The sequence below is a fragment of the Globicephala melas genome, chromosome 14 (assembly GCF_963455315.2).
Source record: "Globicephala melas chromosome 14, mGloMel1.2, whole genome shotgun sequence".
Classification (NCBI taxonomy): domain Eukaryota; kingdom Metazoa; phylum Chordata; class Mammalia; order Artiodactyla; family Delphinidae; genus Globicephala; species Globicephala melas.
The window spans coordinates 52,918,817-52,946,388 of record NC_083327.1 but is presented as its reverse complement, the minus strand read 5'-3'; the positions used below and the strand labels follow the sequence as shown (position 1 = coordinate 52,946,388).

The following is a 27,572-nucleotide window of genomic DNA, read 5'->3' as shown; positions in this document are numbered from 1 at the left end:
ACAATTATTCTTCATCCACTAGTTCCCTATATTTGAAATTCAAGGTTATACCAATTTTCTTTTCTATACTTTTTCTGCAACCATAACAATTTTGGTTCTAACATATGTGAATTGAGTGGATCTTACTGGATGTAAACAACAACAACAAAAATCATGGGCTGGGATAAAAAACGGTGGGATAAAATAGGGACAGTAAGGGACATTTAGCGAGGAAGGGATAGGGCGTTTGGTAAAACCTCCGGAAAGATATAGAAAAGTAAGATAGAGTAAATCTAGGTCTTAGGATTTCATTCCAGTGGTGCATGTGGAGTCAGGGTACTGGGGGGCTCACTTGTCAGGACCCAGGTAGTGAGTCATTCAGTTGCAGGGGCGCTACCCATTTGGATGCAGGACACACACAGAAAAATGCCTCTTCCATTCTGACATTAGGAACTGATTTCAAGGTCAAGAGTGCCACACAGTCAAGCGCTCAACTTCTCTTTGTCAAATGAACAAATAAGTGTCTATTATCTGCAACAAAGTAAAGAGAGTTTACTGTAACCACAGGGGAGGGCTCTTTTGAGAAGTTTAAAGTGAGCAAGGAAGAACAATATAAATTAACTGCTCAATATCCTTGACTACAAATAGAAGATGTGTAAAATGTAATTATCTTTATTTCATGGGAGAATTTTTTCTCTGTTTGAATAAATCATAACTTTTTTTTCATAAGCTCCCTCCCACTGCTGGTTCCCCCAATCTGACTACCTTTTACATAAAAGTGTTATTTCCTCACCATCTAGGAAGAGCCCAAGTAGGCTGGAGAAGCAATAATAATAAACTAGGGCTTACCATAGTTTTGTGAAAATAAGTCATTTGGGTAATACGTAGTAAGGACGGTGAAGAGGTATTAAAATGACAAAAGAGAAAGAAAGAAAATAAGTGACTGGACCACTCCCAGATAATTCTGTTAAACAAAGTGATTGAAAAAAGGTTAATACTGACTCAGAAAACTTACGTAACAGGAAAATAAAAACAAAACAGGAAATATTGTATCACAGTGCAAAAATAAAGCAAATGAAATGTGATGCAGTTATCCTTGATTATTTCAAGATAACGTAAGATTTAAAAGCAGAGAGGCACCAAACCTTCCAAACCTGCAATGTCACAACCACCCTGGGTGTCAAACTTGAAAACTGATATGTTTATATACTGAGGAAAACCATGCAGTTGAAAATGTGTATCTATACCGTGTATTTTGAATCATTTAGGAATCACAGACACTTCTAAATGCTTTATTTCCACTTTTACCTGTAATAAATACATTATAATTAGGTCAACCACAACAACTCAACTCTAAAATGAGTTAATATGTCACTTATTAACCAAATCATTGTTACCTCTGGAGTAACCTAGAATTTCCTTTAAACATGAATTGTACTTTTTAATTGTGTTTTAGAGTTTAATTAAAATAAGTTTGATTACGAATTAGAAAAAAATTGCAAGCTTAGAAATGAAATTAACTTATATTAAGAGTTGGGGAGAATTACCTTATTTAGTAACACATTAAAGAAGGATAACATATGGCCCTAAAAATGTCAAGATTCAACTTAAATGCTGGGATAACCGAATTTGACTATTTATACAAAGAAGTAATTTTTAAAATCCAGTTAAACTTCAACGGCCACAGGAAAACACATTTTAATCCTAAATTGTCTTTAGATGAAGCTTGAAACACAGTTCATTCAACAAATAACTAATGAGCGCCCACTATTCATCAGACTAGGGGATTACAGGACTGAACAAGACGAAGACACTGTCCTCCTGGAGCTTACACTGGTTCATTTTCCAAAGCTCTAAACCTTAATACGTTAATAAAATTGGCGCTTACAATGATCCACTTTCCAAGGCTCTAAACCTACTGCTTAATACGAAATTTAAAAATGATAGCCTGTGAAGAGATAATCTTGCCAAAGGCTCTGATGTATGAACTTTACACTTGGGAGAGAAGAAAGAATTTATAACCAGTTTCTCAGAAATACAGACCTTATTAACATCCAGTTGGAAGCTAGGCTGCGCCCAAGGCTGCCTCTGCTGGCCGACTCCGTCCATCCTTCCAGCAGATTCTCAACTCCCTACACCTGTATCAAACTTGCCACGCTCTTCACGAAAGCCGAAGGCTCCCAGGTAGGCAGCACAAGAATTCCTCAGCCTCATCTATCTCTTGAATATTTGACTCCTAGAGGAGCCTTCTCTAACTGGCCCTAAAATGTTGACTGTAAGGGTTGGAGACATCAATTTTATATATCAGCCTGCCAACTCTGAAATACACAAAAATCCACAGCGACTTCTCCATGCCGCTGAAATAACGCTGTGCGTGGCTACATATTGAGAGAGAACAGGAAGAACGCATCTGTTCATCAAGCCGAAAAAATACGGTGACATATTTCCACCTGAGCTGCTGAAAATTCAACGGTATTTCTCCCTTCACCCCCCAATAATCCACACAGCAACACATCCTCCCCGTCCCTGCCCGAAGCGCGCACCCCACGGGGCCCAGGGTGTGGGCTGGGAAGGGTCAAGCTCTCCTTCGCCACAGCTGGGCCTCCCGAGCTCAAGAAGAGGTTGTCAGGTTAACAGGGGGCTGCGCTCAGCGCCATTAGGACACCTCCGAGCGCTGCACCGAGCTCCAGAGGGAGGCAAGTTTGGCGGGTCCTAGCCCCGGCCCCCCGCCCCTACCCAGCAGCAGCATCAGCAGCGGGCGGCTGCGACGGCTAGTCCCCGCCTCACCTACTTACCTACAGGGCGGGGGCGCCGGCTCTTCGGGTCCGGGAAAAAGGGAGCCGGTGCACGCATTTCTGAGAGCGGTGGCCTCTGCCGCTCGGCGCCTGGGAGCGCATCCTCCAGGGTGGGTGGGAGGAGGGGTCGGGGGAGGACCTTGCGGTGACGCGGTGCTGGGGCAGGAGGGAGGAGCGCCCAAGCGCGCGCCCCGGGGGACCGGCGTCCGGTGCTACTGGACGCGGTCGCCGCGGGGACTCCTCAGGCCTTTCCCCAGGCGCGGTGCCTAGCCAACCCTGCAGATGCACCCGCGGTCAGGACATCGGCCACGACAGGCTGCCGGGCCTGGCCTGAGGCGGGGAGCAGCGGGTGGCGCGACGCGGTGCAGACGCCCACCTCTAGCTCCGCCCGGCCCGCGCCACGCTCTGCGCCCCTCCGCTGCGGCGGGGGCCGGGGAGCTCGGCGGCTCAGCTCGGCCGTTCGGGCTGCTGCTGCGGCATCCTCCCTGCTCCGGTGACCTCCTAGCTGGCGGTCTGGGAGCCGCGCCACCCCCTGGCGGCTGCAGCCTCCGCAGACCCGGCGCAGCCCCAGCCCGAGCCCGGCGGCTCCGCCCCGGAGAGGTGCGCGCTAGGCCTCCGCAGGCCTCAGCCCTTTGTGACGCCTCCCGGGAGTGAGCTCGTTGCGACTCCGGCGGTCGGACGCCCGGCGGCTATGTCTGGGAGGGTCTTCTTACCTCTCCCCGGGCTGCATCTCCTACAGCTGGCTCGCTGTGGCCACCACTGTTCGTGGGAATACGCCTCTGAGAGCAGAGCTGGAGTTAAAGAGTGTCTCCCTGAGCTTTAAAGCCTTGAGTTTCCTTCCAGTTCGGGGACCACTGGTCACAATAAATTCATCCTTCTGTCCTTAATGGCGTTGTGTTTCTCAAAGGGGCCCACCATCTCTTCCCCCCTCCCGCTCCCATCCTAGGCACAGCATCCCGGATGCTGCCATTACAGCAATAGGGACGTAGCAATTGAGCCCTCCAGGACGACTCTTGGCAAAGACCCGAGAGAGCCTGGGTTGGGAAGATTTGCATCAGCTGCGGGGCAGTGCCTGTGAGCTTCCCATCCCCATCTGGGAGCTGTTCCTTCTACGGTCCCATGACCAGCACTGCAAGATGACTAGGAGGATTTGGCCGTGCGGTTTACCCGTCCGCACAGAAAAAAACTTCATGGTGGAGCCTGCAGCTGGTGCGATAACATTGGTGTGTCAGAGGCCGGACACACAGGCACACTAGATAGCGGCCTCCTCTGGCTTGTTGATGCTGCTTAAGCTGTAACAGCCTCTCGTGGAAGACTGAGCGAAGCATTTAACAGTGATGGCTTTGGGATTTCAGTTGCAAGTGGTCATGCTATATTATCTTGCAAAATATGGAATAATCGCCCATGATATACTGAGCATGTATAAAATTGGACCTCAGGTTTGCATCTTTTTGGTTTGAATGTGAAGAACTGAGTATTTTACTCTTTTCTCTTTAGGCATTCATTATGTTATTTGCAAATTATTTCCAAGGGAAAATTAGGCTTCTAAGGTATAAAGAGCTGATTTCATTGAATCAGAAGAACATGGTTTGGGATCATCAGAGAAAGTGAGTTGCTCTCACACTTCTTTAACGATTTTGAAATCTAAGATGAATTTTTTAAAAACAGGCAAAGAAGAGACATGTTCCATAGCAGTACAAACTGTGATAAAATTGCTTAGACTTTCTGAGATGAGTTCTTTTAAGTAAAGTGGACATCCAGTGGGGAGCAGGGTAGGAGCTGCATTGTATACGGATCAGGAAACACAGGGCACATGACTTGGTTACTTCCAGAGACTCTGATTTGATATAGAGCCCCAGTTTATTTTCAAAAGTACCCATTATTATTCATCATATCTAGCCCCATATTCAGAACGAATTGACTATAGGAATCTATATGTATATTTGTGATGAATAAGTGACAAAACAAAGTCACTTAACGAGAATCTGGCAGTTGCTGAGTCTCACATTTGTAAAGAGTCTGCTTTAGTCTGTGGTTTCTGCATGAAATGTCCATTGAGTTGCAATTCTTTTTTTTTTTTTTTTGAGGTACGCGGGCCTGTCACTGTTGTGGCCTCTCCCGTTGCGGAGCCCAGGCTCCGGACGTGCAGGCTCAGCGGCCATGGCTGACGGGCCCAGCCGCTCCGCAGCATGTGGGATCCTCCCGGACCGGGGCACGAACCCGTGTCCCCTGCATTGGCAGGAGGACTCTCAACCACTGCGCCACCAGGGAAGCCCGAGTTGCAATTCTTGATTGTTTACATCCTTTCACCACCAAGAGTTCCCTTTTGTTTTTCTCTCTATGGACCCCAGATTTTGTCAAGAAAAAAATTAAGCAGTGATCTTTTTTTTATTAGGCAAAGATATAACTATGTGTTCTAAAAGTAGTAACCATCAATTATAAATGGTTTGTCAGCCTTTGAAAAACATTGCTTATAATTTAAGGATCCTCTTTACTGTCTTCATGAACTGCTCTAGGACTGCAGGCTGTATCATATGCTTATTATAACATTTTATTACAATGAAAGTCACGGTAGACTAAAGATTTCTGCTCTACAGTTTAAAGAGGAAGAAAATTCCCCCTTAATGATTGTTCATTTATTCTTTTTCATTAACTCAGCATTTATTGATTTGCCTAAGCCTTGTCTTTATAGAGAAATCCAAAGAAATAAAACCATTTCCTCATCCTCTAGATCTGTGCTGTCCAATACAGTACCCACTAGCCACATGTGGCCATTTAAATTGAAACTAAATTAAATTTAAAATGTAGTTTTTCATTTCACTAGCCACATTTCAAGTGCTAAAGAGCCACACGTGGCTAGAGACTACTCATTGGCCAGCATGGAATAGAGCATTTCCGTTATTGCCAGAAATTCTTCTGGATAGCACTGCTCTAACTACAAGGTGAAATTTTAATTGGGAGAATAAGATATAGTATATAAAGTTATTGGGGAAATCTTAGTACACTACAGATCAAACCTCATTAGAATGTGTACTTCTTAAGAACAGGGTAATCTCTAAGAGTTCGGGCTCTGGCTTCAGACTGTGGCTCCATCACCTGCTGACCTTGGGTAAATTACTTAACCTCTGTATCTGTAAAAGGGGGATGATAATAGTACCAAATTTCAGGGTGGATATAGGGATTAAATGAGATAATCTGTGAATGACGCTTAGGCTAAAGTCTAGAACGTGACCTTCAAGAAAAGTTAGGTATTTTTATAGCAATATACATTATTATAATAAAGGTTTTCTTTTTAAAAAATTGTATCCTTGGCACCCCTCACTGTACTTAGCTAATAGAAAATGCTTGGTAAATGCTGAGTTGATGAAAAATTGTAATGCTACACTGATTTTATGGATATGAGGGCCTCTATTAAAAATGAAAACTGATCTTTCTATCTCTGTTGAAGGGTAGAGGCCATTTTAGTGGAATTTAGGCAGAATTGTCATCTCACTTTTTCTGGGGTAAAGAAAGCTGTATGATGAGACTTTGGGGGTAGACAGAAGCAGAAAGGCCTTCAGCTCTTAAAGGAAGAAAAGAGGGTCACTTGCCCTCCTTTTTTTTGCTCCTCAGGGCAGGAATTGGATAGTGGGAGACAACTGGATCCCTGAGTTCAGGCATCAGGTGTTCACCCAAGGGACTTCCTGGAGGAGGTGGGTATGAATTCCACATCTTTGGGAACATCACCAAACAACAGCAACCATTATTGCAAATGTGTTCTGTATTTTTCTTACATATCTATCCAAGAATAGTTTTGTAATGAAGTATGTATGTCTGCTTCTGACCACAGCACTGGTAACCGCTCATGAAACTGGAGTTCCAGAAACACTGGCAAATACTGCTGCAACACCTTGTCAAAATGAAAGCTTCCTGGTAAGTAATGAGCTCACAACTACAGAAAGAATTGAAACTTCTTTGGGAGTTTTCTCGGTAAAGATGTTGAAGAGGAGATTTTTGTACTGGTTGGTGAGTTTAATCTACCAGCACCAAGAAAGTTCATTCTCTAGTGGTTAAACCCATCCTGCTTTTCCTAGCACAAAGAGAAACACACCTCCTTGCACACACCTGATGTAGGCTAGTTGAGGCACAGGGGTTCCGTGGGAGGGAAACACTGATGACATCTTGGAGGTCTGTGGGGGAGCCATCTTGCACCTAAAGAGGCAGAATAGAGTTCACTATTTAATAGTGTTGAAGGCAGTAGCTCATTTTCACAACTGGGGTCATTGGTCCAGAACATCTTAGATACCATCTTGAGTTTTGAGAAGAATGTAAATAGGTCCTTTTGTGGATAGGCCTAGGTTCAGTGCTTCTCTCGGCTTGTTATGAAGAAGAGGTAGAAATCTTGTTTAAAGAGGAGGTAGAAATCTCGTCTAAAGAGGAGGTAGAAATCTCCTTGTCATTTGAAAAGAGAAAGAGCCTGCCAGAGTGTATTGAGAAAGAAATACTGACATATATAGGAACGGATTGCTGTCTGGGCGCCTGTTAGTAGGTAGAACGTATGGCTGCTTATTTAGAATAAGCCCCCCCCCAGATTTGTCCCTTTCTTTTATTCACAGTTAATTAAAAAGTATCTACCCTTGGACAGTTTCTGCTGCCTTATTTCTGCTAAAGATAGTCTATTTAATAGCTTGAGAATTCTTTTTTTTTTAATAATTTCTGAAAAACTTATTTAAATAATCTAGTGCTAAGATATAATTTAAAATGTTGAAATGAATCCCTAAACTCAAAGTGATGTTAAGTGGTGATTGTTTACTGGACTTATTTGAGTGAAAGAAAATTACAGTGCAATAAGCTGAAAAGGGAGTTTTTCGAAGGAAATAGAGATTCACAGAAAGTTGCAAAAAATGTACAGGGAAGTCCCAGGTTTTCCCCCAGTTATCTCCCAAAGATAACATCTTACACAACTACAGTAAATATCAAAACCAGAAAATGACATTGGTATGATCTTTAGAGCTCATTGAGATTTCACTAGTTTTACACATGTTCTTGCCTGTGTGTGTGTGATTTCTATGCAATTTTATCATCGGTATAGATTCTTCTACCACCACCACGATAAGCTACAGCGGCGGTCTCCAAACTTTTTGGCACCAGGGACCGGTTTTACAGAAGACAATTTTTCCACGGACCGGGTGGGAGTGGGGGAAGAGATGGTTCAGTGGTAATGTGAGCGATGGGGGACCATGGGGAGCAGCCGATGAAGCTCCACTGTCTGCAGCTCACCTCCTGCTGTGCGGCCCGTTTCCTAACGGGGGGGTTGGGGACCCCCGAGCTACAGGACTGCTGTATCACTCCTACAAAGGTACCACACCTACCCTTTTACAGTCACCTCCATCCTCCTCCCCACCCCATCTAATTCCTGTCAATCACTAATATGTTCTCATCTCTATCATTTCAAAAATTCTAGATAAATGGAATGATCCAGTGTATAACCTTTTGGATTGGCTTTTTTTTTTTTTAATTCAGCATAATTCCCTTGGGATCTATCCAAGTTGTTATATGTATCAATAGTTTGTTCTTTTTTTTGAGAAATATTCCATGGTATGTGTGTCCCACAGTTTAACCATTCACCCACTGAAGGATGTTTCCGTTGTTTCCAGTTTAGGCTATTATGAATAAAGCTACTATAAACATTCATGTGCAGATTTTATGTGAACATAAATTTTCATTTTTCTGGTATAAATGCCTAAGGGTACAATTGATGGGTGCATAATTAGTTTTATAAGAAACTGCCGAAGTATTTTCCAGAGTGGCTGTACGATTTTACATCCCTATCAGCAAAGTACGTGCGATAAATAACATGCTTTCAATGTATTAAATGAACTTATTAAATTGAAGTATAGTCAAACGTTTCTTTTACTATCCACTACTCCACTGACTGTAATTGCTTGTTTACTTGAACCCCGCCAGACTAAACTTCAAGATCAGGCATCCTGTGCCTAACATAGTGACTTGCATATAATAGACAGTCAATAAATATTTGTTCAGCAAATGAACAAATTAATGAACAGAAGAAGAATAGCTGAGTCAGGTTGAAATCAAGTTGAAAAATTACATTGCCCATAAATTATAACGAGAACTGAATTTGAATTGGATGCCATGATTTTTCTTCCAATATATAACATTTTCAAGTCAGAAATTGGCAGTCCATAAGATAAGTCATTTGTGGGTCAATTAATAAAAACTAAATGCCTATTATGTGGCACCAAGGTTATTTGTTGTAGTACTTTGTTAAGAGCAAAAAATTGAAAATAATCTAAATGACCAATGATATAAAACTACTTTAATAAAATATCTATACAATGGAATACCATGCAGTTATCAAAAATAATGAAAAAACTCTTTATGTAAAGAATGGACATGCTTCAAAAGAAATTAATTTAAAAAAAGGTCACAGAAGAGTATGTAGAGTATGCCCCTGGTCATGTAAAATTTTAAACAAGGAAATTAAAAGAGAAAAGATACATGCATAAAGATGTTAATTCTCCATAAATCAGTTTACAAAGTAGAGGGTGTGCCTGCACCATCTTATGCTAGAAAGTAATTGCTCAAAAATTTATAGGGACATGTCAAAAGAATACAGGAGCCAGCTTACAGACACTCCTTCTGGCCATATTTGGAACAATTTAAGTATTAATAATGACAGCAGTAGATTATAACACATTGACTAAAACCACAAAAATAAAAAAAGAATGAGTCCAAAGTGATATTTTAAAATTAAATAAAGAATAAAAAGAGGGAGTACAGAAAGGAAAGTTCTTTACAGGTGAATAATAAAATTACACCGTTTTGCGGTCAACAGAGTAGTAATTGATTCAGGCAAGCATCATCGGTGGATGCTAAAACCACTGGGTGAAATTTTGCGGGGGAACAGAAAATTCATACATTTTCAAAGTATTACTTCCATGGTGATATTTGCTTTTTGTTGTTGTTGTTGTTGTTATTTGTTAATCACAAGTGTAAAGCGTAACTTTACAATGGAGAAATATGGCAGACACCTTCACCAAATGATCAGACTTACTGTGTTTGTTTCCTATTGGTGCTGTAAAAAATTCACCACAAACTTAGTGGCTTACAACAGCACAAATTTATTATCTTACGGTTCTGTAGTCCAGAATTCTGACATGGGTCAGAATCTAGGTGTTGGCAGAGCTGCTTTCTTTCTGGAGGTGCTGAGGGAGAACATTTTCCTTGCCTTTTTCAGTTTCTAGAGGCCCCTTGCATTCCTTAGCTCATGGTCCCCTTCCTCCATCTTCAAAGCCAGTTAAACGCTGGTAGAGTCTTCCTGGGATCACATCACTGGGACTCCAACCCTCCAGTCTCCCTCCTTGACTGAAAAGGACCCCTGTGATGATTTCCGGCCCACCCAGATAATCCAGGCTAATCTCTCTCTCAAAATCCTTAATTTAAACACATCTGCAAAATTCCTACTGCCACGTGAAGTAATATTCATATATTCTGGAGATTAGGACAGGTACATCTCTGTGGGAGCCATTATTCTGCCTACCACATTTACCATTAGAGATAACACAATACATCAGCATTATTTGAATTATGATATAATGCACTGAGAAGGACATATCACTTAAGGTAGTTTTCCTGACAAGAGAAATACTTGTCTAAATTGAGGGACTTTCTGAAGCAAATGTCTTCCACTATTCAATGCTATAAAAAAAAAAAATTGGGGAATTGTTTCAGATTAAAGGAAGGAGACTACAGAAACTTGGCAATTACATGCAGTGTATAATCCTTGAATGGATCCTGGATAAAAATGAAAAAGTATAAAAGGTGTTAGGACAATTGAAAAATTTGACTATGAACTGTATCATAAATAATATTGTATTAAATTTAAATTTCCTAAGTGTGATAATTGTATTGCTTGTTCTTAGGAAATATATGGTATAGTTTTTCGAAGTAAAGTATCATGGTGTCTGCAACTAACCTCAAATGGCTCAGAAAAAAGATCAAGAGAAAGCAAATATGGCAAAATATTGACAACTGGTGAATCTAGATTAGTACTATAAAATAGAAATATAATGCAAGCCATATATATCTATATATCAATAATTTTAAATATTCTAGTAGCTAGGTTAAAAACAAAGAAGAAAGTGAAATTAATTTTAATATTTTAACTCATATTCAATTAGCATTTAAAATGTGCTCAATGTAAAAATTATTAATGAGATATTTTACTTTTTTTTTTTTTTTTTCTTCTTCTTCTTCCTTCCTCCCTCCATACTAAGGCTTAAAAATCCAGTATGCGGGCTTCCCTGGTAGCGCAGTGGTTGAGAGTCCGCCTGCCGATGCAGGGGACGCAGGTTCGTGCCCTGGTCCGGGAAGATCCCACATGCCGCGGAGCGGCTGGGCCCGTGAGCCATAGCCACTGAGCCTGCGCGTCTGGAGCCTGTGCTCCGCAACTGGAGAGGCCACAGCAGTCAGAGGCCTGCGTACCAAAAAAAAAAAAAAAAAATCCAGTATGCATGCAACACTTATAGAACACCTAAACTCTTACTAACCACATTTCAGTGCACAAAAGTCACACGGTGGATGCTGGTACTACTAAATTAGCACAGGTCTAGATGAAGGGTATATGTGTGTTCAATGTTCTATACTTGTAGTTTTCTGTAGGTTTGGAATGTTTCAAGATAAAAAGTTGGGGAAAAAAGAAATAGAGATTTCTAGGAAATAAAAAATAAAATAAATAAAATTTAAAATAGCATAGACAATTTCTAGGAGGATACAGAAGAAACTGTTAACACTGGTCAACTCTGGGAAGAAGAAATGGAGAGTGATGAAAGAGGAATGATGGTTCTCGCTGTACCCTTTCGTACCTTTTGTACAAGACTGTGACTAAACCTATTAAAACAAATTTAAATTATTCTAAAAGTAATATCTGCTTTATCTTTTAATTCAAAACCAGATGCTCTTTCATGCTAAGCTCTGAAAACCCCCAGTTGAGAGGTAAAACTCCACCTACTGCACTCGATTTCCTAAAAATTCCTTGATATAGGAAAGGGGTGTGGGTCCCATCTAAAATATAGTAGTTGTTTAGAAATTTCTTCTGGTGATGTTTCCATCTTTACTTATTAGTCTTAATAAGTCATTTTAATCTTCCTGTTTGCATATTATTAAATAATTTTAGATAAGTTTTATCAGTAATCTAAACTCCATTTCTGAGTTGCTGAAAACAAGAAAAAATATTCTAGCTCAGGCTCACCTAAATTCTAGGTGATGGACGAAGGCTGTAATTCACAATGGCGCCGGAGGTTGTGCGCAAGTTCATTACAAATTTATATCTGTTTTACTTAAGCCTCCTTCCATTTTGCACCGGAGCGGGGTCTCTAGGGTTACATTTGTCCAACTGTAACGGCTGACGCTTTCAAAACTGAGTTTCATCCTATTGTCTTCTGCTCGTATTTCATGAGGGCTTCCGAACTGAGGCTGGGCTGGAAGGTTTCTTGACTCCTTTGGTAATTGCATCATTTCCTGGCCGTTTCTCATACATAATGCGGAGAAAGGAAGCACTTGCCCAGATAATAACAGCTTGAAAAGCAGGAGGATAATGGAAACAGCGCGTTTTAACGCTGTTTACGCGTTTAAAACGCGTTTTACTCCGATCCGGGTGCAGATGCCCTGGTTCTTCACTAAGCGAATTACCCACAGCCCTCCCAGTTTCGTTAATCTGACTCTCAAATAAGTAAATTAAGTAGTCGCGTCCTAAAGGCCACGAGGCCCTTCATCACCCACACTTACAGAGCATCTGCTCTGTGCCAAGCTCTACACCGGGAAACACTCTCCGCCCGTGGCAATCTTACCGTTAGATTTAGTAAAATGTTTAGTGGGATTTAACATCTGCGTGAGAGGGAAAGACAAAGACATACACAGAGAGAGAAAGAGGTTAGATTTAGGAGCAGCTAGATGATTGAGAAAATGATAAAGCAAATTGCAAGGTTCTGGACAGTACTTTAACATTGTCTAGATACAGATATTTACATGTTACATAATTAGGATGAAATCCCAGGACGTCTTTTCCAGCATGGCAGTCGGAAGAGGATTCGATTTGGAGGATCCAGCCTTTCCCCTTCGGAGCCGCCGCGGAGATCGCCTGAGAGCGCAGAGCATTTGCCGGGTTTAGTCAAGTGAAGAAATTCAACAGTTCCTCCCGTATCCTCCTAGAAATTGTATATGCTATTTTAATTTTATTTATTTTATTTTTTATTTCCTATAAATATCTATTTCTTTTTTCCCCAACTTTTTATCTTGAAACATTGCAAACCTACAGAAACGCAAAACAGGAACGAAGTGGGCAGGGCTTAGAGGCAACAATCTCGTTTTTTATTGGCCAGGTTTACGTAGCGATTTCTAAAGAAACAAATGCACTGAGAGAAGAAACTTAGCAAGTTCCCTGGTGGTCTAGTGGTTAGGATTCGGCGCTCTCACCGCCGCGGCCCGGGTTCGATTCCCGGTCAGGGAAGCAACTTTTCTTGCCTGCAAATGAGTTACGATGGTTGTTACCGAATTTTTTCTATTATACAAATTCAATTAGCTTTGAATATTATTGAACCTAAGATTTTAAATTCAATTACGTTTCAATATTATTGAACATAAGATTTAAAAAATTCAATTAGCTTTGAATATTATTGAACCTAAGATTTAAAATACGCCATACCTTTTTACAGATATTTGCAATCAAATAAGCAACAAAATGATCCCTGATTCTAAAGTACTCTAAATACAACTACGTCACTTATAAATTTGCGTTTTCCAGCTTTGCAAATAGTTTGGATGTGTATACAAGCATTAATTTATTGAGCCTTTGTTAATCTGGAGCTTCGTTTGACTAATAAGAGGAGGAAAATCATTTTAGGAGGGATTATACCTATTTTGCATCACGCTGAGAGTCAAGTTTCATATATTCAGATTTTGTGCTTTGTAGATTGCGTATGTTGGAGCTGTTCTTACCCGGTTCTTCTTTATGAATCTAAGATCTTTTCTGAGATATGTTGTTGGTTAATTATCAAGTAGCTGCTTTATATTTTCTGTTACTAACACACTGTAGTAATTATTTTACCTGTTGTATTTTAACTTTTCTCAAAGACCTTCACGCAAATATGGCAAATTTCTTGCATCCAGTCTGTCGATTCCCTGTAGGTTAATCATATAGGTCTTTCAAAAATAGTTAAGTATCATTTGGAATTCTTACATTCAGGGCAAAGAAGGACTCTGGGAATTCCCCAAAAGAGAATATGGAAATGTTGGAGTCAAAAAGAAGATAAAATGGTGCTATATAGACATTACATTTTTTTTTAATCCTGAAATTTCAAAATCATTCTAACCTTTGCTAACTTTTAAGCTACTGGGGTTTTTTTTTTGACCATTTCATTTTAAGCCTGAAATTTCACAATAGCACAGAAATAAACCAAGAGCTTAATTACAGCTCCTGTGGCTTTGTCTTACTTTCCTTTTAGCTGTGCTGAGCCTGGTTTGGAAGAGGAAAAGGAAGAGTATTTATTAATGGTCCGGGGGTAGAAAAAAGCAGAAGTGTTTAAGGAGTCTTTCATTGAGGAATTAAGACAGAAATATATTTCTTATTATTATCGCCATTAACAAAAACAAAGGCACCTTTCCTCGACTCTTTGCTATGTGGTAAGTACTTCAAATAATTGAAATATGTAATGAGGGAAGGGAGAAAGAAGTGGATATGAGAATGAAAATAGAACTGGAAAACTGGTTCCCAAAATAGCCTAGAGGCTAGCAGGATCTGGAAAGCTTGAGAAAGTGGGAATGGGCATTTAATCTTAGGGGATCCACGATGACCAAGGCCTGGGCATCCAGTGTGGCTGTACCAGGCTGGCTATAGAAGGGCACCTGTGCTAGGGAACAGTGCAGGTCCGGGTAAGACAGGTTAGTGCAGCCAGATTATGGAGGACCTTAAGACAATCTATGGAGTTACAAAGGGAATGCAAGAAGCCTTGGTATTTGATAGGATAGAAAAGCTTAAGAATAATAGGGAAGAATCAGTAATGACAATATGAGTTGTGTTCTATGTGGTTAGTAAAGTTGGAGTGGCATGGAAAGTGGTAGGGAGGTTGAGGTGGGGAAACAGACTTGGGACAGAAGGTAAGTTCAGTTGGATCCCAGCTGTGGCAGCACAGGTAAATGGTGGTTGGAAATACTGGATGGAACTTAGGAAGGTAGGGATTTTGGAGCTATTAGCTTAGAAGTTTGAGAAGATATGAGCTCTCTCAAAAAGAGAATCTAGAAAAAGGACAGAAGACCAAGTAATAAACCAAGGTGAGAATATATTATAGGAGAATGGGAAGAAGTAGAATAACTATAAAGAAAACAGCAAAGGAGCAGTAAGAGAGTTTATAAACAGATCAGAGAAATTCAAGAAGGAAGTAGCAGTGAAGAGAATAAGATATTGTAAAAAAGTCAAGGAGAAGATGAAGGAGAGTAAGTAAAGACAGGTGGTGAGACACGGCTGTTGGGTTCAGAATAGACCAGTGGAAGCCAGACCACAGTAAGCAACTCTGTCTAGGAGACCATAGCTTTAAACATGACTCCACGTGGTGAGAGTCTGGACTAGTGTGAGAAAGAGACAGCAAATCTATCAATAACTAGATATTGCAGAAGAGCAAATATGGAGAAGAAAAAGAGGTCTTAGGAAAGCAAAGAAAACACTCTAGTTCAGGAGCCAGAGACTGTGAAATAATCCTGTCCGCCAATATCAGCTGAGTTCCTTGGGAAAGTGACTCAGCTTCTCTGAGCCTCTGGAGCTTTTTCTGTACAATGGAGATGCTACTAGCTCCCATGCATGCTTCACAGAGTTATTGTCACTCATTCATTCATTCATTCACTGATTTAGCAAACACTTCTTAATTCTCACTCCATGCCAGTCACTGTTGTAGGCACAGGTAAGAAAGGGCAGTAAGACTTTATCACAGTTGAGTAGGAATCAAAGGGGAAAATGATTAAGGTTTTGATTATGGCCTATTAATTTGGAAAGGGTGTTGATTCAGAACGAGGCACAGCAGGAAGTCAAGTTGCATTTAGGTTTGGACTAAAGAGAGGGCATCCAAGTGAAGCTGTCCTATACATGGGTTGACATTTTTGACTAATGATGATAGATTCTGAGGAGATTCATCTTTGAATTGAGAATTGAACCCTCAAGAATGGAAATGCATGCCAAGAGATTGAGTACAGCAAAATGAAGAGTGGAGGTTTGCAAGCCTGACTGGCTAGAAGAGGACAAAGGAGGAAAGTCTGAAGGAGCAGAGTGAGGATAAGTCAAGGTCAAAGAAGTCAAAGAAGAAAGAGTCTGGAGATTGCAGGGTAGTCATTAATAGCAGTAGCATATTTCTCTTGTTTGATTTATTTTTTAATGGAGTTTTATTTTGTTATGGTTAGAATCATTTTGTGTTTTATCTATTCTACTGTTTTTTATGTATATATACCACTATTTATTTATTTATTTATTTTTAATGTAAATTTTTTTTTTTTTTTTTTTGCCACACTGCACAGCTTGGGGGATATTAGTTCCCTGACCAGGGATTGAACCCCGGCCACCACAGTGAAAGCCCTGAGTCCTAACCACTGGACAGCCAGGGAATTCCCTCTACTCTTATTTTTAGTCCGTTTTTCTACATGACATTGTCATTTAGACACAGAAATATATCACATAACCTACACATAGTATGAAATTACTGCTTCGTAGAGCCAGAATATTGTGCTCCATTTCTGTGCTTTCAAAGAGTGGGGAAATGCTGAAGGACTGTCTGCAGAAATACTCCACATATGAAGAGGCTCCTTAAGGGTAAAGGAATAGAAATTATTTAACCTGCAGAAAATATAGCAGGGGTTATTTGCTGTATACCAAAAATATATTTCTGGACCTGTCAAATTACTTTATTTAAATAAATAATCATCATTCACCCAGGGTTGGGCTACTACAGTGGACCTTGATTGGGCTGACAAATTCTAGAATTATAAAGGATGTCTGAGAGTAACTAAGGTAGGAGGGAAAGGAAGGACTTTCAACAGCATCTAGTACAGTGCTTGACATATGGTTGGTGCTAAATCAATGAATTAAATAATCAATTAAACCAAGAAGTAGATTGCTAGGACTTCACTTGAAAGCTAACCCCTCATAATACTATTTTTTATGAATCACACCGCTATATTTCTGCTGAGAGCAGAAAGCAGAAAAAGAATTAAACTGAGTCATCCTGAATAATGTCTACCTCTTATTGTCTTCTTTTAGATGAATTTCTAAATTATTTCTATGAATTTCTATAATATATATAATATAATATATAGTACTTTTAATAATTTGTGTATTGTTTTATGTAAGTTATGGTTTTGAATGCTGAATCCACAATATTAGAATCAATTCTTACAATTATCCTTGCTTTGTAGTTTAGGAAACTTAGAAAGTTTATAACTTATTTATAAGTTATACAAGTATGTCATACAAATATGTTGGGGAACCAGGATTCCCGCCTGGATTTGCCCAGCCTAAATCCTGTATTCTTTAAGACTCCCCAGCTACAACAAATTTTCTGGTGGCACTATGGAGTGTTCTTTAGAGCAGTCTTTACAAATAGGGTGATTCATGGGGAGTGTTCCACAGAAGGAAAAAGGAATTGTATGATATCTCAGGTTCTATTTCAAATGAATAATTGAACTCTATGCATTACAATTTTGGTGAGAGTCAATCCTAGCAGCTGCTTATTGGAGGTTACCAAATTCCCCAGAAAGTTGGGGAAAACTTTCAATTAAGAAATAAGTTTAGGGCTTCCCTGGTGGCGCAGTGGTTGGGAGTCTGCCTGCCAATGCAGGGGACACGGGTTCGTGCCCCCGGGAAGATCCCACATGCCGCGGAGCGGCTAGGCCTGTGAGCCATGGCCGCTGAGCCTGCGCGTCCGGAGCCTGTGCTCTGCAACCGGAGAGGCCACAACAGTGAGAGGCCCGCGTACCGCAAAAAAGAAAGAAGTTTAGGGGCTTACCTGGTGGTGCAGTGGTTAAGAATCCGCCTGCCAACATAGGGGACACGGGTTCAAGCCCTGGTCCAGGAAGATCCCACATGCTGTGGAGCAACTAAGCCCGTGCGCCATAGCTACTGAGCCTGTGTTCTGGAGCCCGCGAGCCACAACTACTTAAGTCTGCGTGCCTGGAGACCGTGCTCTGCAACAAGAGAAGCCACTGCAATGAGAAGCCCACACACCGCGACGAAGAGTAGCCCCCGCTCACGGCAACCAGAGAAAGCCCGCATGCAGCAACAAAGACCCAACGCAGCCAAAAATAAATAAATTAAAAGAAAAAAAAAGTACTCTTAAAAAAAAAAAGAAATAAGTTTAACAGCAAACACAACATACTTGCATTTATTGGATAAGCATGTTGATTTGTGAAAGTGTTTCTTTCTTCAGCATAATTTTTATTTAATTAAAACTAATCTTTGCCACATCTCCATGTTGATCACTATTATCTTATTGACTTAAATAAAAATGGTTCTTTTTTTTCCATTTTCCTCATTTAATGAGTAGGCTATAGAAAAAAATGTTTTTACATTAGTTACATAAAAGAAAAGAAATTTAAATTTAAACCATGGACACACTTGATCAATTACTTTTTTCTGCTTATTACATCCTCTGAATTTTTATAATATACGTAACATAATGTATGGTACTTTTAATAATTTCCTATTGTTTTGTGTAAGCTATGGTTTTGTAAATTCCTTGAAGTTTGAGTTCATAAAATGTACTTCTGTCTTACAAAGTGATAATCGTATAATTGGTGCTCAAAATTGTTGTTGTTTTTTGGTCTTGATTATTAGTATGATCCCTGAAAGCAATAATGATAGTAAGCCAGGAGCTTCATGAGGACAGGGTCTACATCATATTCATCTTTGTATCCTCTAGACAATGACAGTACTTGGCACATAGTAGCAAATCAAATGACTCGAGTGGATAAATGAAAGAATGAGGCAAAAAATTGAAACTGGCACTTTTCAGAAGAAACATGGTCACCAATAAACCTTTGAAAAGAGGACTGACTTCTTGTGTAACCAAGAAATGCACATTAAAACAAGAGAGTCTGATTATACCCATAAATTAGCAAAAATGGAAAAATCTAACAATATCAAGTGCTGGTAAGGATATAGACTGAAATTTGTATACGCTAAAGGTGGGAGTGTAAATTGGTGGATAAAATAACTTTGGAAAATAATTTGTATTATCTAGTAAAGTTGGAGGTTCTCATGCCCAGCAATTCAATTCCCTGGGAGAAATCCTGCACGTAAACTCCAGAAGACATATACAAGAATGTTCACAGTAGTACCATCATAATAGACCCAAACTGGAAGCAACCTAAATGTCCATCAAGAGTAGAAGAGCTGGGCTTCCCTGGTGGCAAAGTGGTTGAGAGTCCGCCTGCCGATGCAGGGGAAACGGGTTCATGCCCCCGTCCGGGAAGATCCCACATGCCGCAGAGCGGCTAGGCCCGTGAGCCATGGCCGCTGAGCCTGCGCGTCCGGAGCCTGTGCTCCACAACGGGAGAGGCCACAACAGTGAGAGGCCCGTGTACCGCAAAAAAAGAGTAGAAGAGCTAAATTATATTGTGGTATAGTCGTAAAATGAAATACTACAGAGTGGTGAAAACAAATGGATCAAAGCTCCTCTTATCAACATGATGAATCCCAGAAAAATACTACTTAATTTAAAAAGCAAATCAAATACAGAATGATCTCATTTCATATGCAGTTTTAAAATGCTAAATGAAAACTATTACTTATTGATATGTACATGGATGGTAAACTATAAATAAAGCAACACAGTGGGTGTGCCTGGTTAATAGAGATATGGAGAAAGGATTCAATGAAAAGCACACAGAGCTCTTTCAAAGTACTGGTAGTGCTAAGCTGGGTGGTGAGCACACAGGTGTTGTCTCCTTTGATTATTTATAACACATATATCATTTTTCTCTACCAATTCAATATTTCATTAAAATAAAAAACAAAAAGGAATGAATGATAATGTTTGAATAAAGTCTTTGGGGCAAGCAATATTTAGATGAGCAAAAATTCCACTCCTCTCTATTGCTGTCGGTTTTTTTTTTTAAAACATCTTTATTGGAGTATAATTGCTTTACAATAGTGTGTTAGTTTCTGCTTTATATCAAAGTGAATCAGCCATATGCATACATATGTCCCTATATCTCCTCCCTCTTGCGTCTCCCTCCCACCCTCCCTATCCCACCCCTCTAGGTGGTCACAAAGCACCGAGCTGATCTCCCTGTGCTATGCGGCTGCTTCCCACTAGTATCTATTTTACGTTTGGTAGTGTATATATGTCCATGCCACTCTCTCACTTCGTCCCAGCTTACCCTTCCCCCTCCCGGTGCCCTCAAGTCCATTCTCTACGTCTGTGTCTTTATTCCGCTCCTGCCCCTAGGTTCTTCAGAACCATTTTTTTTTTTTTTAGATTCCATATATATGTGTTAGCATACGGTATTTGTTTTTCGGGCCTCTCACTGTTGTGGCCTCTCCCGTTGCGGAGCACAGGCTCCGGACGCGCAGGCTCACCGGCCATGGCTCACGGGCCCAGCCGCTCCACGGCACGTGGGATCTTCCCGGACCGGGGCACGAACCCACGTCCCCTGCATCGGCAGGCGGACTCTCAACCACTGCGCCACCAGGGAAGCCCTGTTTTTCTCTTTCTGACTTACTGCACTCTGTATGACAGACTCTAGGTCCACCCACCTTACTACAATAACTCAAATTCGTTTATTTTTATGGCTGAGTAATATGCCATTGCATATATGTGCCACATCTTCTTTATCCATTCATCTGTCAATGGACATTTAGGGTGTTTCCATGTCCTGGCTATTGTAAATAGAGCCGCAATGAACATTGTGGTACATGACTCTTTTTGAATTTTGGTTTTCTCAGGGTATATGCCCAGTAGTGGGATTGCTGGGTCATATGGTAGTTCTATTTGTAGTTTTTTAAAGAACCTCCATACTGTTCTCCATAGTGGCATATCAATTTACATTCCCACCAACAGTGCAAGAGGGTTCCCTTTTCTCCACACCCTGTCCAGCATTTATTGTTTGTAGATTTTGTGATGATGGCCATTCTGACCAGTGTGAGGTGATACCTCATTGTAGTTTTGATTTGCATTTCTCTAATGATTAGTGATGTTGAGCATCCTTTCATGTGTTTGTTGGCACTCTGTATATCTTCTTTGGAGAAATGTCTATTTCGGTCTTCTGCCCATTTTTGGATTGGGTTGTTTGTGGTTTTTTTTTATATAGAGCTGCATGAGCTGCTTGTATATTTTGGAGATTAATCCTTTGTCAGTTGCTTCTTTTGCAAATATTTGCTCCCATTCTGAGGGTTGTCTTTTTGTCTTGTTTATGGTTTCCTTTGCTGTGCAAAAAGCTTTTAAGCTTAAGTCCCATTTGTTTATTTTTGTTTTTATTTCCATTTCTCTAGGAGGTGGGTCAAAAAGGATCTTGTTGTGATTGATGTCATAGAGTGTTCTGCCTATGTTTTCCTCTAAGAGTTTTACAGTGTCTTGCTTTACATTTAGGTCTTTAATCCATTTGGAGTTTATTTTTGTGTATGGTGTTAGGGAGTGTTCTAATTTCACTCTTTTACAGGTACCTGTCCAGTTTTCCCAGCACCACTTATTGAAGAGGCTGTCTTTTCTCCATTGTATATTCTTGCCTCCTTTATCAATATTGCTGTAGTTTTTAATGGCGTTTTTTTCTGAAGTAGGAAAGTTCCAGGCAGGTTTAAAACGATAAATGTGAAAATAAACCACAAGGTGGCGTCCTAGTCTCATGTGTCTCATTCAGACACGTTTAATCCAAGTAACTCTTACTTACCTTGGAAATGTTGGATATAGTCAAAATCTAGAGCTTACTGTATTCATAAGGAGCAACAGAGGATTTTTTTTCTTTTAGCTTCTTTCTTCTCGTTTCATATACTTGATTTTACTTGCATATGTACTGTGCTATCAGATTAAATTTGGGGGGAAGCAATTCAGATAAACTCAATACAAGTATGCAGGTCTAGCGTATGACATTTATTCATTCATTCCTCATTCAGTCAGTCATGCATTCATGTATTCAGTCACTTAACTAACATCCACACATATTTTTTGAACTTCTCTTCTGTACCAGACACAGGGCAAAGAGGCCCTGGAAACAATGATGAACAGAAACATACTATCATTTGCTTTCAGTGTAGCGGTGGAGACAAGATTAATCATATAATCACAAATTTAAATTGCAACTGACAAATTCTGTGAAAGAGAAGTATGTGGTTTACAAGATTCCACAATATGGTTTTGAACCAGTTGGCGATGTTAGAGGAGTGATCCATCTCTCAAGATGTGAAAAATCAGATGAGTTACCTAGGTAAGAAGGAGAGAAAAGAACATTGTGAGTAAAAGGAACATGTGCAAGGCCTTGTGGCAGGAGACAGCAAGGAGAAAAAGGGCTGGAAAAAAGGGGGATGGCTGGGTAGCAATTCAGAGGTAGCAGAGATAGGTGAGGAGAGGTCTAAGAAGTGGGCAGGGGACAGATCTTGCATGGTCTTGTGGCTTGAGGTTAAGGATTTTGTCTTCATTCTAAGAGTATTAGGGAAGCACAGAAAGGAGGGTGGGAGCAGCTCAAAGTCCCTGCCCAGTCACTGGTGAGTCAATAGCTTCATCAGGGTTTATGACAGATTCTGCCTTACGTGCTAGACGGTGGCACGACTCTGTCCGCCTGTGTGTGATTAGCTTTTTTGATAGTGAAGGACATCATTTAGAAAGAGTAATATAATTTCAATCTCGGCTGCATTTACTAGATTTAAGATTTTTCTTTTAAAGAAACATGACTTCATTGTATTTATTTTGGATCAAATGAAAAACCATAGCTTTTTGAAGACAGAAAACATAAAGTGTGCTCTCTTAACAAATAAATAGATCTATTTAGCTCATCCACAACAAAATAAAAACCTTTGGCACCTAAAATATAAAAGGTATGAAAGAAAGTGTTTCGTTTATGGTCATACTGTCTCAGAAAGAACCATGTATTGGCAATTAGGAGACTTGGGTTAGGAGACGACTGTGGGGAAAGATCATCGAACTTCACTGAGCTTCCGCTTTTTTCACCTGCTAAATGAAGCACTTGGTCTAGGTTATGTTCTTCCAACTCTGAAATTCTGTGAATCTCTAAATATATTCAAAAAGAAATATGTACATGCTATTAATTTAAAGAGAATGGGTATTGGGGGACTACCTGGGCATGTATTTGAGTAAAGTTGTGTGAATGGGACTGAATGAGACTTATTTAGGATCTTAAGACTTTTTTTTTTTTTTTAACTTTTTGGCCACACCACGTGGCACATGGGATCTTAGTTCCCCCATCAGGGGTCGAAACTGCACCCCCTACAGTGGAAGCATGGAGTCTTAACCACTGGACTGCCAGGGAAGTCCCTTAAGACATTTTAAACGAACTAAATTTGAATAAGCTACACTACCATTTGTTGATAGTATACCATGTGCAAGTCTTATGAACATTATCTCATTTAATCCTCCAAAAATCCTTGTGAGATAGATGTTGCTTTTTAAATCCTATTTTACTGATGAGAAAAACAAAGCTTACACAGATACAGAAATTTGTCCAGAGTCACACAGTTAATACATCTCAAGATGTATCCAGATCTGTCTGATTTCAGAACTTGTCCTTTTAGTCATTATACTATTTATTATACCCACTGAAGAGTTGAGATTTTAAAAATGACTTAAAAATATTGAGTAGAATAGAGAGACATTGACTAGAATTATAAATATGGATTTCAAGTTATTTATAAGTGATTTGAATAAGTACCAAAATTTTTAATAAGCTGCCACATCTTAAACAAAGCTGCTTAATAGACGTGATTTAACTAAGTTAAACATGCAGTGTCCTAGATAGGGCTGTGAAACGGCACTACCATTTAGCAAAACACCTCCTTGCTAATATGTCTTTACTGTATCAATAGGAGATATGCCTACAGAATTAAACTTCTAATCTGTACATTTAAAAAGAACAATTAAATAACTTTTACTATTCTCTCAGTTGTCATATCCTGAAAATAAACAGTGGTGAACTTTGTTTCTCCTTCTGTCTCAAGCTCCTGATACCCAAAGCAAGTAAGTTGCCTGCTGGACCTCGGTGTCTTGAGAAGCGACTAAAGGCACTTACATTGAGTTATTGCTCCTGTGTTGTTTTGTCTGTGGCTCCTGCTGTTGGGCACGCTTGGGGTTTGACAGTCACATCAAAGGGGTAGACTGTGTTGTGAGAGTAGTCAGCATGGGCCAGATAATTCATGGGTTTATTGCTGAGACCTGTTCCCATGATAGTCATGTCAGGTGGTACTTGGTGTTTAAGTCTGTTCTCTTGGTGTAAAACATATGCCTTAAGCCTGCTGAATGACTCAGCAGTTGTTGACTCATGGATATTTTTGGGGGGGCTTTCTGAATTTTGAAAGGGGACATAATGGCCCATCAAGCCTCCTTATTGTAGCAGTAAAGGATGTTTGTCACCATAGGCAATGCTTGCCCACTGAGCTTGACTGTACCCTCATCTGATGTCACCAGGCTGTCTGTGAGTTTTGATGTTACAGCACTCAACCATTTGTACTATGCTATGCTTATCTTTCTGCTGTCAGAAATATGTCAAAATAACAAAATAAATTTAACAGTGGCTGCTTGTGAGACAAAAAAGTGACTGGCTTAGTTCCTGTTTAGGAAGTGGCTGGTGACTGTGACTGAGAAGTGTGTTATGATGACAATAAAATATGGCCTGTGTGCCTCTGTGTTTTGCCCTCCTGACTGTGAACACGTCTCCATCATCTTGCCAGGCCCCAAGGGAAGCCTATTTAAAGCAGCTGTGCTGGGACAGACTGGCTAGGATATGGGAAGAGGCCAGCCATTGCTGGCCCAGGAGAAAATTTACACAAACAGAGCTACACGAAGCTCTGGTCGTGTTGTTTTGGTGGGAAAAAAACAAAACAAAAAAACAAACAAAAAACACAGTCTTTGGGTTCTCTGCAATTAAGGGAAAAGGCTAAAAAAAAAAAAGCAATGGAAGAACTAGGAAGCAGGCAGAGTTTTATAGTTTTATAGTATGATAAATAATATTCAGTTCAATAGCTTATAATCAGGAAAGAAGGGGTTAACTCAAGATGCTCAAGACGTTGTTTCAGGAGTTTATGAGCAATATAAAATTTATCACCCTACTTATACAAGTGAAACATTATGAATAATAGCCATTCTTTGCAAAGTAGTTTTTCTTCCACAGGAGAAAATTCGACTGTTTTCACAGCAATGAAAACATAAAACTATTACAACGCAAGCTTAATGCACGAAACTTTAGAGTTAACTTGCCACTTTCTACCCCTTAAAAAATAAACTTATAAGGCATTCTATTACATGCATATTCCATTTCATATGCATAAATCTCTTCATTCCCACAGACTAACAGAATGACAGCAGAGGTCAAGGAAACAGAATATTCAGTTCTCAGGAGACTAAGAATTTAGAGGCATATAAAAATGTCTCTGGATATAAGATTTTTGCAAAATTATACACATATAAACTGTTAACTGCTATAGAAAGCATGCTTAACTGCAGGCCAAAGAGTTTAGGTTAGTTAAAAACCCCTTCCTGATAACAAGACTTGTTAAAGTGAATGGATTATTGAGCAGGTCTTCATAGGCCAAATGAAGAATGTTGTTTTATGACATGATGGACCTGGAATGTATAAACATTCAGAATAATCCAGCATTTTTCCCTCAAAAAAACTCTTATCTTTTATATCTAATGGAAGACAGGATTTTTTTTTCAAACTCAATTTACTCAGCTATCTAGTCTTAATATGTCACTATTTTGCCTCACTTTTGTCAACCACTTTGACTGAGATTATAGAATATTTCTGGTAGATTTAACAGAGGATAACTTCACTGATTAAGTAATTTAAAACTTTATTAACTCTCAACTGCTTGACAGGTGAAAGTTAAAACTAGGGAACTGCCAAAATAATTTCCTTTTACGTTGCATTACAGAAGAAAGTGGAGTTTTTTTTATCCTTTAATATATTAAAAGGGAGAGATGGTGGAGATTTTTATGCTAATTTACTCGTATTTAGCTCAAAGTGATCTCAGGCAGGTTGAGATTCTTGGTTAGTCTGAATGAGTGAGTCCAAAAGTACTGCCAGAAGCCACAGCCTAGAGGTCAAAGGTATGGGCTTAAGAATCAGACAGGCCTGGGCTGAGTCACAGCTCAAACTGCTAGGTATAACCTTGGACAATCAACCTCTTATTCTCTAATTCCTAATATGTAAAGGTAATAAGACTATCTACTCTATACGATAGTTAACCAGGCTTAAGTGAGGTAACAGATTGCAAGCACTTAGCATGGAGCTTAGCACAGAGAACGAAACAACATTAACAGTTAGTATTACATCTTATATCCGTTTTAAGACCTGTGACTTAAACAGTGTGTGTTGGTTCTGTCAGTTCTAAAAGAGGACCTGATTCCCTAACCAACCAACCCCATTCATGTCTGTTCTTCTAAAGTTAGAAGTGAGGGAGAAAGTGCCAACTGGGACCTAAGGAACCATTTCTCATCTGCCTCTGGCCCCTCAAACAAGTTTGTCTATGGAAGCCAAGGGACTTTTCTTCTTTTAAAGATGTCTCATCCAAGTTCAAAGACTTATCCTTCCTTCCAAAGAATATGAGCTATAGTCACAGTTTATGATGTCATATTTGCTGTAATGCTTTGTTATAGTTGCTGAAATGCTCACAGCCTCAGTTGCTTAGATCTTAAAAGAATTACAAGGGGAAGTCAAACTCCATTCTTCAGTAAAATGCAGAACTAGGAATAGTCCCATTGGGCAATAAAAACATGAAAAGCTTAAAAAATATATATCTATCTTTAGATCATTAAGCCATTACAAAGTCAACCCAGATTCTTTGATTTGACTAAGACCCTATGCTGGTATTTTTAAAGTAAGCTAAATCACCCACATTTAGTCTATGTATATTTCTAGCCATGAATTTTAAAAATCACATTCGAATATAATATTATAGTAGTGCCTCAAATCCAAGATACAATTTTGAAAAAAAGTTTTACACTTTGGAAATTGGGATGTGTAAAGTTATTTCGTGGTGGTACTTTTCTTTAAAATCTGACCTTAAACTAATAGTGTATCTTGTAATTGATGGAGTTTTAGACTTATGAAATTCTAAAATTATCTTGCTTTGTGAAGATGTTACCTGAGGTGATTACTCTTACTTTGTGTTAACTTAATTACTAGCAAAGGCACAAGTTGAATATATAATAAGGAAGATAATTTAAAAGGCTTCATTAAGACTGATGATACATGTGGATCATACAACCATCACTCTAGTTAATATTTGAACTATTTTATGTTTGAACATTACTTTAAAAGTCCCTCAGGGACTTCCCTGGTGGTGCAGTGGTTAAGAATCCGCCTGCCAATGCAGGGGACATGGGTTCGAGTCCTGGTCCAGGAAGATCCCACATGCCGCGGAACAACTAAGCCCGTGCGCCACAACTACTAAGCCTGCACTCTAGAGCCCGTGAGCCACAACTACTGAGCCCACGTGCCACAACTACTGAAGCCCGCACGCCTACAGCCCATGCTCCGCACCAAGAGAAGCCACTACGATGAGAAGCCCGAGCACTGCATCGAAGAGTAACCCCC

At 39.9% G+C, this 27,572-nt stretch overlaps 1 protein-coding gene, 2 long non-coding RNA genes and 1 other non-coding gene across 6 annotated transcripts in view; 2 read left to right on the top strand and 2 right to left on the bottom strand.

Moving 5' to 3' along the window:
* The window catches only part of NCOA7 (nuclear receptor coactivator 7), a 145,241-nt gene extending 141,436 nt beyond the window's left edge, over positions 1–3,805 (bottom strand). Inside the window, exon 1 of one of the 2 annotated variants that reach the window (XM_060283816.2) lies at positions 3,488–3,805. The gene's annotated coding sequence lies outside the window, so the exon portion shown is untranslated. Of the gene's footprint in view, positions 1–2,774; positions 3,286–3,487 lie in introns of those variants that run through there. The other variant, XM_030853532.2, reaches the window with a different exon arrangement.
* Positions 2,930–9,478, top strand: LOC115851475 (uncharacterized). The gene is made up of 3 exons (XR_009558830.2): positions 2,930–6,466; positions 6,604–6,686; positions 7,846–9,478. It is a non-coding gene; the product is annotated as an uncharacterized lncRNA (long non-coding RNA).
* LOC132593388 (uncharacterized) lies at positions 6,625–13,089 on the bottom strand. Of its 2 annotated transcripts, XR_011376698.1 has the most exons (4): positions 12,804–13,089; positions 12,028–12,662; positions 11,004–11,253; positions 8,980–10,571 (listed from the first exon to the last, which is right to left on the bottom strand). It is a non-coding gene; the product is annotated as an uncharacterized lncRNA (long non-coding RNA). The 2 variants fall into 2 exon arrangements; XR_009558832.1 differs by lacking the exons at positions 8,980–10,571; positions 11,004–11,253 and adding an exon at positions 6,625–6,965.
* A 123-nt stretch (positions 13,090–13,212) lies between these two features.
* TRNAE-CUC (transfer RNA glutamic acid (anticodon CUC)) lies at positions 13,213–13,284 on the top strand. The gene has a single exon. It is a non-coding gene; the product is annotated as a tRNA-Glu (tRNA).
* The last annotated feature ends 14,288 nt before the right edge of the window (positions 13,285–27,572 follow it).